We start from the raw sequence: 12,386 nt of genomic DNA, 5'->3' as shown, positions 1-12,386 counted from the left end.
TACATTGTTAGCAACAAGACACCAATGATAGTGTTTCAACATGGAACATGAATAGAAATACATTTCAATATTTGTTGCACAATAGAATATATGTCCCAACACTAGGTTTGGTGTAAACATACTCACTAATTTGTGTGTTCAGATTATTTTTGCAGATATGGTGGGGGGGGTGTCAATTAACAGCTATTATATCCTTGCAGTATGAGGTCCTCAGACCTTTGTTTCCTTTTTATGTCTTCCAGGTACGATGTCCCGGTAGAATCTCTCTGCTTGTACTCCACAGGAGAATAAAATAATAATAAACTACCTTGTGCATCACCACAGAACCATCTTTGGGTGTACAGCCCATGATATGTAGGAGAGTACTGACCTGTGGAATGAGCTCATCCACAGGGTAAATGATGCCCTGCATAACCGCAGTTATGAGCAGGTACAACATCATTGCACTGATCACATCCACCATGCATGTCAGTCTGCTGCTGCAATTAAAAGGGACCAGCTAGCCACAGCTGGGGGTCATGCCATCCAGCTCCCACTGACACATGGTGAGGAGCTCCTCTCCAGCCTTGTAACACTTGCCGAACAGCTAAGCCAGGAACCTGATAATAGCATTGTGGAGGTCGGTGCTATAATGTTGGTAACAGGGATTGAGGATAGCTGCAGTGCATGCTGTTGAGTGCCGTATGCCATGCATGTTAACTGTTGGGTAGTGAGAGGTCTATGTAATATCTTTGTGCCACCTCACTTATAAGCGTGTGTGTGTGTGTGTGTGTGTGTGTGTGTGTGTGTGTGTGTGTGTGTGTGTGTGTGTGTGTGTGTTTGTGTGTGTGTGTGTGTGTGAGTGTGTGTATAGGCAAGGAATAATGTTCAGGTCTTAAATTACATTTTTTGTTTTCCTCTCACAGGTGGTGAGGTGGGTCAGGGTCCCTCCTGCAGGCAAACTGATGTTAGTGTTCATACAGATTCTGACAATGATGATATGTATGGTGAGGAACAGACAGGGTTGTTAGAGGCTGAAGCTGTGCCATCGGGTGACATCCCACTTTTATGCACCCCATCCACGCACACAGTCACAATGCCTATACATACCCCATCACCAGTGGCCATAGATGAGGGGCAGTAGGCAGATGGTGGCATAGAACAGGACAGAGTGGTGACTATGGCAAGTGTGTCCACACAGGCAGATGTACAGGGGTGCTCGTAGGAGGGCTGCTGGCCATCATGCCCCTGGCAGAAGTGCCACAGCAGGAGTCACCAGACACATGTTTTGGGCCATTATGGAGGCACAAGCACATATGGAACATTATACCAGACAGAGTTTGAGGCTCCAGAGGGCTACTCATTTTGCTGTACTTGACAACATCCATGACCTTGCAGGTGTCCACCATTATTTTGCAGAGGTCCTGGATAGACAGTTAGGTAAGATGGTGAGAATCCTCGACCGTGCAATGTCTCTGTTAGTGCATATGGTGGGAGTAGGGCGACAGCCACATGGACATAGATCAGCAACACCAACAGATGGAGGTCTACGTGGATGTGTAACAAGTCACAGCTGCTCCTGTAGTGGCAGTACCAGCACCAGCATTGCAGGTGGGGTGCTGTCCACACCACAACACAGCAGGCCATGTGCACGTGGTTCTGGCCAGTCCCAACAGGGACCCGGATCCAGCAGACATTTGTCATCATCAGGAGAGAGTACCATATCTGGGCTTGTACCTGGTAGTGTCCGTGTAAACCTTGCCAGGCACAGTTCTCATGTCCATGGCCGCTGCCTTGTATGGTCTGCAGCTGTCCAATAAACCCTTTATAGGTAAGCCACATGGCAGAACTGTATGCATACAAACACACACACACACACACACACACACACACACACACACACACACACACACACACACACACACACACACACACATCACCAACACAGAGCAAGGGCACCTCCATACCCACACACACCACATCTGCACAGCCCAATTGATAACAAAACCCACTAACACAAACACATGATGTCAGCCAAACAGCTCAGCCTAGGTCTCTGGCAAACCCACAACACACCCTGTGCATATGATGATACCTGTGCCACATTCCTGTCATCAATAACATCTATGCAGGGACAGGCTAATATGGTTCTGATGCACAGGGTGAATGTACTAAGGTTTAGCAATGTAATGCTGTGTACCATGTTTTCAGCTGGAAAGTTTAATGCTTACATGTCAGGATGTGTAGCTGTCCAGCCATGATGTATTATAGCTGTTATTAACACTGACTGATAGTGGTCTCCATAATATATTCAGTTTGTGTTTTAGGTGTCTGTGTGTCAGCAGGATGTTGGTTTGCTATTGTTTCCTACAAGGGGGTATGGCATTGTGGTGATACATTGACTGTGTCATATCCTGGGTACAGTTATACACAAGTAACAGGTCTGTATAACAGTTACTGCATGTGTCACAAGGCTGATAGGTCTGAGGCATGTATACAGGTGAGTGCATGGTGGCTGATGTCAGCAGCCCTTCTACAGTGGACAATGGTAAGTGTACTGGGTGGCACACCACATGTTTGTGTATAACACCCCCCCACCCCCCCCCACACACACACACACTCTCACACACACACACACACACACCACACACACACACACACACACACACACACACACACACACACACACACTTTGGTGTTGATGCAATACACAGAGAATACTGTACACATGGATGTACTTAATTTTGCATTGAACTCATTTTAACCTATGTAATTCCACCAAGACAAAATAGGCAAAACATCAATTAGTAAATAATCTAAGTCTGCTAGTTTAATGTCATTGATGACGATATTGGCATAATATATGTCCTCTTCTCCAGTGTAGTGCAATCCTGGAGCTGGTAAACATAGGTGTGCTGGTGTGGGTGGCACAGCAGACCACTTTGTAGGGTGTGGGGTGGCGTAGAACCACATATAGTGTGATTGACAACTATTTAACCTGTTAACATAAGCTGTACAGTATTACAGCAGACTAAACGGGGGGATGCACCCAACAATAACCCAAATGAAGGTGGCTGTGCCCACAACATCCACACCCAGCTATATATACCAACTCCAATATCACTGTACAGCTGTACAGTGGGGAAGAGGGCATTTACACATCTACTACTAGTTTTGATGGAATTAATTTCCACAAGATGATTCCTTTGAAATGTCAGCATTTGCCAGTCAGTTCTCGGACAGATAACTTCCTGGTAAATGTATTTTCTGCAAACTGAAGTCAATCTCTTCACATATGCGCACACTTACTTGGCAACACTGAGAGTAGAATCCCTTTCTAGGTACTAATTGCTACTAATATGTTTGGCTTAATTGCACACATCACACAGCTTTTAGGATGAGGTGTGTCTCGAGTTTCTTGTTAAGTGAAGAACATCACCTGGCCTTGTACATTATGCTAATGGGGGATGTACTGGATGTTAAAGAACAATACATAGTATGACATACTGTCATATACACATTGACAAACTCATAACAGTCATAGACACATCTGAGAGACCTGGGTTTATCAGTGCCAACTACCTTGTCAGTGAATACATTCTGTTACAGATAATTTGCACACAGCACATCCATAATTGGGCTGGATAGTGTAATAAGTTACCTGTATGGTTGATAGTGACAGTGGTCCTCGTACAGTGGACCTTGGGATATGTACTGGGGGTACCATGGTGTAAAGACTGTATACCCAGCACCCACACCCCACATCGGTTATTTTACTCACTGAAACACACGATAATGCTCTGACATACGCACAATCACGCATTAACCTGGACTGCAATACAACCCCTTGTCTATCTCATCAGTGCTACTACAGGGATATGCATTTATTGCACATGCCACAGGGATAGTAGGGTGAGGGTTTGTCATGGATCTCCTAATGTCAGCAACATCACTATCCCTTATAATGTATGGCAAGGTGTAATGTATTTGGAGAATGTGGCCTCAGAATGCTGTATTCTACAAATATACAGACTTGCAAACATACACACACTTGCCAGGTCTCAGAGGGTACCCCATGCCTATCTACCCATTTGTACAACCATGTTGTGCTGGTACTGCAAGCTCCAGGTAGCCCATAGGGTGAAGAGTGTAATAAGGTACATTTAATGTCCATTACAGCAGCAACCATTTCTAACTATGGTATAATGGGGGGTTTAGTGGGTGAGAAGGCTCTCAGGGTATTATCAAATACAAGTTTACAAACACACAGACACTGTTATTCTCAGTAATGCACACTGACACATTTGTCAGTACTGGGGTCCATAGGTGCAGGTGTTCCTAGGTGTGTACCAGAATATTGTCCATGGGAGAGGAGAAGAGTAGGGGATGTGGGTACAGTGGTATTATGCCACCTGATATTTGTCAGCAAGCTATCTGTCAACTGATGCCACTTGAGTGATCTCCAAGGTGACAGTTAAATGCAACATCCAATCATATGGTTGTCTCTTGCAGAGGGTCAGTGAGGTGCTCCAATTGACATGTATGCAACATATATTATATAACATGGCCAGTGTCTGGGTTGGAGACCTGTACCCAAGCATGTTGTGTTGACTGTGGTAGCCTAGTTGATGTATCCATGTCATGTGGTACATACAGGGTGGGGTTTCCTAGCTGTGGCATTCATAACATGTTAGTGTCAGTCAAGCATAGATTGCCTGTAAGCAGCCATGATGAATACCTGACATCTCCACATCTGTACAGAGGACAGACAGAAATAAGCTAGCCAACAGGTTATCCATCAGGATGAATGTACACTGACAGGTATGCCATTACCACATGACAGCAGCCCTCAATGACATGTCCTATACACATAATAGTATACAGTTATTATCCACATAGATCACTATTCAGTAGCAAAAACTTCATAACACACAGCTCACACACCTAGAACATGATAGTCAGTACTCAAAGTCCAGCTTTGCATGCAGGGATGTATGGTTCCAGTACTACAATCTGCAATCTACTCTTACTTGGGAAAGCACTGTCAATATTAGTAATGTAATGATACACTACATGCAAGGGCGACTGCATATAACCTGGGATACTACCCATGTACGAAACACATACAAAGAGAAAAGATTGTTGCACTAGCCATATATACTGAGGTGTCCCATACAGTATACTCACACCCCTTGCTACTATAATGACAGCACATAGAAGCATGTTATGTACATGGAATTAAATACACTTATTAAAAATGTCATTACTCTACTATTTTCTCAGTCTGGAATGTGATAAGTGGTTACCAAGGCTAAGCTATGCTTAGCAGTAGTAAGCATTGCTTAAATGTAAATGCTAAGCAGATTTGCACAGTGGTAATCAAAGCTGACATGGTGTAAACGCCTTTTAGTTTAACAATATATTAGCACCACTTACCATTGGGCAAACCCCCGCAAAACCAGTTAAAGCTGTTCAAAACTGCCTTAACCACTGTGTATCCAACAATACTTGTTCTACCTAGCAACAAAATAAACAGCCCTTGCAGGTCTTGATCCTAGGACACTGTAAACTACGGCCACAGCAGTTAACCAATAAGCCATCACAGCTGCGAAAATGCTTGTTGTTTTTTCAAATATATCTGTCTGTACACATACTGAACAGCAGTTAACAACTGCTTTGACATCTACAATTGTGTAGTACTTGTTAGTGAAAATAGTGTTGAATCAGTATGTTGTTATATCTAACTATATACATATCAGATAAATATGGTGGGATACATCTGGGAGGGTATATAAAACACTCATGTTTACACATAAGTATATGGATATATATGTATATTTACATATGTAGTTCTAGTGAATAAAAAGAACGAAAACGTTAATTCTGAGGTTTGCAGTCTGGTCTTTCGTTGTTATAGTGGTGGACTGTTCTATCTTTTTATATATATATATATATATATATATATATATATATATATATATATATATATATATATATATGTATGGGTCTATATCACATAGTCGAAGTCTTATAACTTCGAACACGCAATATTCGAACCATTATGTTCGAAGTTACAAAACTTCGACTATGGATAAAAAAAACCAAAACAATGGAAAACAAGATAAACTGTTTAATGTAGGGGGGTAAGCCCCCCTGTACCTCCCACACCCTCCGCTACTTAAATATACCAACTCCAAGATCGCACCCCATTGAACAAAATGGAAACCTCTGCTTATGGAGATTTCCATTTAAGTGCTCAAACTTTTACAAATTCGAACATATGAGGTTCGAACTTGTAAAAGTTTGACTATATATATATATATATATATATATATATGTGTGTGTGTGTGTGTGTGTGTGTGTATATATATATATATATATATATATATATATATATATATGTGTGTGTGTGTGTGTGTGTGTGTGTGTGTGTGTATATATGTGTGTGTGTGTGTGCCATACCTTAGCACCAATAGTCACAGCGTCTTAGTGCAAGGGGATGTAATGTAAGTATTGTAGGTATAAATATAGAATGTTGCTACAGAAACAGGAGTTGTGTTAACAGACATGTGTGGGAAGTCACTTTTGATACTAACATGTACACCATCAGTTACTGACAGACATCATAAGATCATCATAGTGAAGTACCACACTAATCACAGTGATCCTGTGGTATACAGCAGAGATATGACCAATAAACTTGGACAGTCTGACACAATCACGTCAGTCCAGAGGTATACATAGAACTCCTTAGTGCCAGACTTGTGGATCAAGCCTTACAAAGTGGATGTTTACAGCCATGTAAATGGAGATATCACAAAAATACTGGAATAGATAAGCTCACACAGTTGATACATTCACACACTCATGTCTGTCCTAACACATATTAACCAGTGGAGCAGAGGTTCCAAGCCACATATTTCCCACTAGTAAGTGGCATACATCTTTTCAGCATCCCACTGCTTTGTCAGAAATACACAACAGTTATGGTGGCCAGGCAACAGTACTTCTGAAAAATATCTGAACATAACATCACACTAGGTAAATACACTGAGCTGCTAGGCATTTCACAAAACAATGTGCAAACTACAGGCAAACTGTCACAACACTGACCCACGTTTCCTATGCGGGAATACACATGTACTTGCAAATATAGCAGGCACTACAGGCATGTAACAGCACGGAGTAACAAACACCAGTGTGAAAGTGCATACCCACAACCAATCTTAACACGGTCACAGTCACATTATGGTAAGCCTAATTAATAGTATAGTACATGGACTGTATGAACGAAACCATCTTCATATGTGCCACTCACACACTAACCCTACATATAATGGGCCAGTACACAGTGTTGTCTGATGCCTGACTGTGGTATGGGACATGTGTCAGTCTGGCCCTACAAACATGTCATTGATGGGGTACCATAAACTGGACCATGCAACGTCAGATAGAACAGGACCCAGAACGATGACATCTACCACACTCTGTACACAGGCCAAGTAACATATTCACAATACACACTATTTCAACAATCACCATAAGTACACATACCTCACTGCTGTACAGACTACAACATAATGTCCAGGTTTTGTCTTCAAATATAAGGCCTACTATACATAACATGTCTAGTAGTCTGATATCTCACTGGCTTGTTATCAGGTATGATGTCAGTAAATAATGATGTACTGTACATATGCACCTCTTACTGCATAACATATGGACAAAGGGTGACAGCCTTGGGGGACGCACCACAAACACAGAGCCAATTTTGACATATCGATGTGATAAACTGAGAAATGTCCTGGTGTAACAGGGTTTGTTGTGACGTATCTCTTCTGAGGGATATGAAGTCAGTAACTCATATGGATGTCACCATGTACTGACTGCAATCATCAGAGTATACTACTGCATTTCTAAAGATAGGAAATGGGTGAGTAACACACAATGGTGTAAGTCTCCAAACTCTGGCCATTCTGCAGATAGCCCTACAGGTGAGAGATTCTTCATCCACATAACACTCTCATACCAGACTTTAAATCATGTGAAACAGCCATATCCACACAAACCCTGTTAAACCAACATTACTTCAAATGTAGAACAGCAATACTTACATTCTGTCCCCATGTCTGGGACATCCCCCTCCTGTTTGTTGGTTTGTCTCCACAATGTATGTTGTAAAAGGTATTTCCATCTACCCTCTGTGATGCTGTTTGTCAAACACTTACATGAAGTCCTGCTCACAGTGAAGGAAAAGGGCCAACACCCACATGAAGTGCTTAGTTATAGGAGTGTGTATCCATGCAATTGGCTATAGGAATGATACCACAACTGTTCTACATGCAATTAGCAAGTGGGGGACTGCAATTCATGCACAGGCCATCAGTTGATCATGAGCATTACTTACAAAACTCAAGCTGCTGCCTATGCAAAACAGATGTACTTTTCCACATCTATCAGAAAGGGAGGGAGAGAGAGAGAGAGAGAGAGAGACAGAGACAAACTAAGAAAGGAAGGGAGTAAGAGAGTAAGAGCCAAACGTGTTTGTGTATGATCCATGGGTGGAGAGTGGTATCTGGGTATTATAACGGTCGCATGTATTGTTTACTAACCCATACTGTCACATAGCAATTGCACATGACTGTACACATTTATGGCTGAGGATTGTCTACAACAATCTCTACAGTGTTTGAAAACTGTTAGGCTTGTAATGCGGACAATGGGACATATAGGTCCTGAATATAATGATGTAGCAAAACCCACCCTTGAATGGATCCTGTCATTACACAATCACCCCAACACCCTCACAGGATACTGATGACACACACACAAACACACACTTTCCAGTACTGAGTTTCAAACCCATATCTGACTTTGTATTGCTATTACAGTTTTATGCAGTTATTGCACGTGCCATGGAGCTTACATGTTGGAGAGCTGTCCAAAGGTATCTTTGAAGGTGAGTGACATCAGCAACAGTGCTAAAGGAGGGATAAAGGAAGTGTCATAAGTGTGAATGTCCACAAAGGCAAGTGTCAACTAAGACACACACACACACTCTCTCAGGAAAACACACACATTATCACAGTTGGCAGGATCAAGATCAGAACTGCTACCTAACTAGTTTACTATATAGGTTCATAGGTTCATAAGTAGGTACTAGGCTATTGGCCCTAGGGCCTATATAAGCCTAGTGAAAAATGTACCCTGGCTTTCGCCACCCAAGAAAATTATTTTCCTGTGTCCCTGTCGAGCAGAGCCACAGAAGTGATCCCTGGGATGAATTTCCTATTTCCCATCCAATCATCAAGATGTTTCTTGAAGACTGCTAATGGTGAGCTCTGTTTGACATAGATAGATAGTCTGTTCCAGAGTATGGGAAGTCTCTGGGGCAGGAATCTAGCCCTCCGGCATGTTCTGTTTATTGTGGTGATAAGGTTTAGATCCCTAGAGCATGTAGCTCAGAGGGATTGGGATTTCTTTAAGTGGAGCATGTCCAACAGCTCTGGGTTTGACATAGCTTTGTATGTTAGGCAGAGATCGCCTCTGAGTAGGAGATATGTGATGGAGTAAAGCTGGAGTTTTTTGAGATGGTCTGCATAGGGCATCTGTTTGAGGGCAGCAATCCTCTTTGTGAGGTATTTCTGTGGCCTTTTCTGTTGTGGTAGATGTCTTGTGAGGTATATACCAAAAGGGGTGTTGTACTTTATAATGGTTCTAATGAGTGATGAGTAGAGGGGAACAATGACCTCTTTTTTTCTGGATGAGAAACCTTTTGTGATGAGGTGAGTCATGTAGAAGGATTTCCTGACCACTGTGGCGATGTGATTATCAAAGGAGAGACTACTGTCCACTTGTGTCCCAAGGTCTCTTATCACATTTTTGGCATTAAGTAGACTACCAGCTATGTGGTAGTTCATGGGTACAGAGTTTTTACCAAAGGGAATGACAATACACTTTTTGGCATTGAGCTTCAGGCCATGGCTTTGACACCAGGCATCTGTCTCAGTGAGGCCCTTTTGTAGTATGTCCACATCATTAGGAGTTTCGATTATGGCTCCTAGTTTGCAGTCATCTGCAAACTTTGCTAGCCAAACAGCTTCTGTGTTAGCCTGTACTTCAGAGAAGTAGATACCAAACAGGAGAGGACCCAGGACTAAACCCTGTGGTACTCCACTTGTCACTGGTCTGAAGTCAGATTTGGAGTCTGCTACTTTCACAGTGTGGGTTCTGTCCATGAGCCAGTTGGCAACCCATCTTGTGACATAGAGATTTATACCTAGTTTAGTGAGCTTATCTATAATTCCAGAGTGGAGGATGGTGTCAAAAATCTTTGTGAGATCTAGATAAGCTGTGAGAACTACCTTTCCCTCATCTATGGCTTTGGTGACTGCTTCAAAGAAGTCAATCAGGTTTAGGAGACATGATCTGCCTTTTACAAATCCGAACTTGGTAGGGCCCAGAGTTTGGAGATTACCAATGTCTTTGTTTATGAGTTCCATGATGACACATTCCATGGCCTTGCAGACCAGGCTTGATACAAGCACCACAGAGCTTATATGGCTGATACATGGCCAAAGAGTTATTTCAAGGTGAATGACATCAGCAGGCTTGCTAAAGTAGGGCAATGGGAGGTGCAGTGATTGTGAATGGCTTCAAAAATCATTAATCTCCACACACACACACACACACACACACACACACACACACACACACACACACACACACACACACACACACACACACACACACACACACACACACACACACACACACACTTGCCATTACTGAGATGCATAGGTTCATTGCTTCACAGGTGTGTAGTAGGTGAATGATCCTGAAGGCTGTACAAGGCTATGCAAAGGGAATACCTTGGCATCACGCCACATGACAATAGTCTCCAGTGTGGCTGAGGGGTGTAGTCCCTGGAATCGTCCCCACAGGTGGGTATTGTATTCACCATCCACTCATCTGGGTTATTTTTGTGGGTGGCCAGTGATGTGCACTGTTTCCCATGTATGTGATCTATATTCCATAACATGGACAGTGTCTGGGTTGTGCACATGCCCCATGTGCATGTTCTTTGACATGTGGAAGTGTACATGAGGTCTTTGGGGCATGTTGTGTGGACAGATTGTTATCTTCTGATGTAGCATTCCTGACCATATTTGGTGAGACCTGGCTATGGAACTGAGGTCATGCTTGCACCTACATTGACAGCATGATACAGGTATTCAGTGGAATTGGTGGTGTTTGTCCATATAGAGCATGTGTATAAGGCATGGAATTCCCTTTGTGGGTTACATTTGCAGACTCTACAGTTGTTGCAGGTGCCCAGTGGGGAACATAGCAAAAGGGCCACTATAAGCATTTATTTGCCTAGTGCATGTATGGAACAGGGTGCCATGTCCTTTAACTGTTTGGATAACACACAGTCAGGAGATGTAACACATCACAGTACTTTCTGATGTCAGTGGCACTGTTGTGGTCAACAGGCATGTACTCCACTGCAACCACACTGTAGTTACTATCTGTGAGGGAATATGCAGGGGACTACCAATATAGTGGTTGTTGCCTAGCCAAGTGTGTTTGTGTATGAGACATTGGTGGAGAGTGTTCTCTGGTTAAGAGAAGGGTTACATATATTGTTCACCAATCCATAATGTCACATGCAGGGCTATGGATTTGTCTACTCCAGCCTCTCTGGAGACACAAATACTTGCCAGTACTGAGATTCAAACCCCTAAGTAGCTATGCATTGCTACTAAAATATATCACATTTATCGCACATGCCATGGAGCTTATAGGATGGATGTTGTCCCAAGGTACTTCTAAGGTGAACAAACATCACCAGTCCTTGTAAATATTGGCATTGGGTAATGTAGTGGGTGAGAGATCCTAAAAATAATTTTACCCTAAACACACATTTACATTTGCCAGGGGTGAGGTTCAGACCTCTATCTAACAATTTTTATGGGCCATTATGTTACTCATTTACCACATGCACCACTGACCTGACATGGTTTAGGGTTGGCAACAGGTACTTCTAAGGTGGATGATATCAGCAGGACTGCTAAAGTCAGGCTCTGAGATGTGTTCTGGGTGTAAATGGGGCCAAAATCTTTGAGGTACACATATACATGCGTACACACACAAACCCTTGCCACAGATGAGATTCAAACCCATAGCTGTGTAGTTGCTACTACTAAATTGTTCCGCATTTATGGCATGTGCCATGGAGCTTAGGGGGCTGGCCTTTGTCCAAAGGGGTATCTCAAGGTGACTGACATCAGCAGGCTTGCTAAAGTAGGGCAATGGGAGGTGTAGTAACTGTGAATGGCCTCAAAATGATTAATCTCTACACATGCGCGCGCACACACACACACACACACACACACACACACACA

The sequence above is a fragment of the Protopterus annectens genome, chromosome 5.part0 (assembly GCF_019279795.1).
Source record: "Protopterus annectens isolate FY-2018-M chromosome 5.part0, PAN1.0, whole genome shotgun sequence".
In the NCBI taxonomy this organism is placed as follows: domain Eukaryota; kingdom Metazoa; phylum Chordata; order Ceratodontiformes; family Protopteridae; genus Protopterus; species Protopterus annectens.
This window is presented reverse-complemented; position numbering follows the sequence as displayed.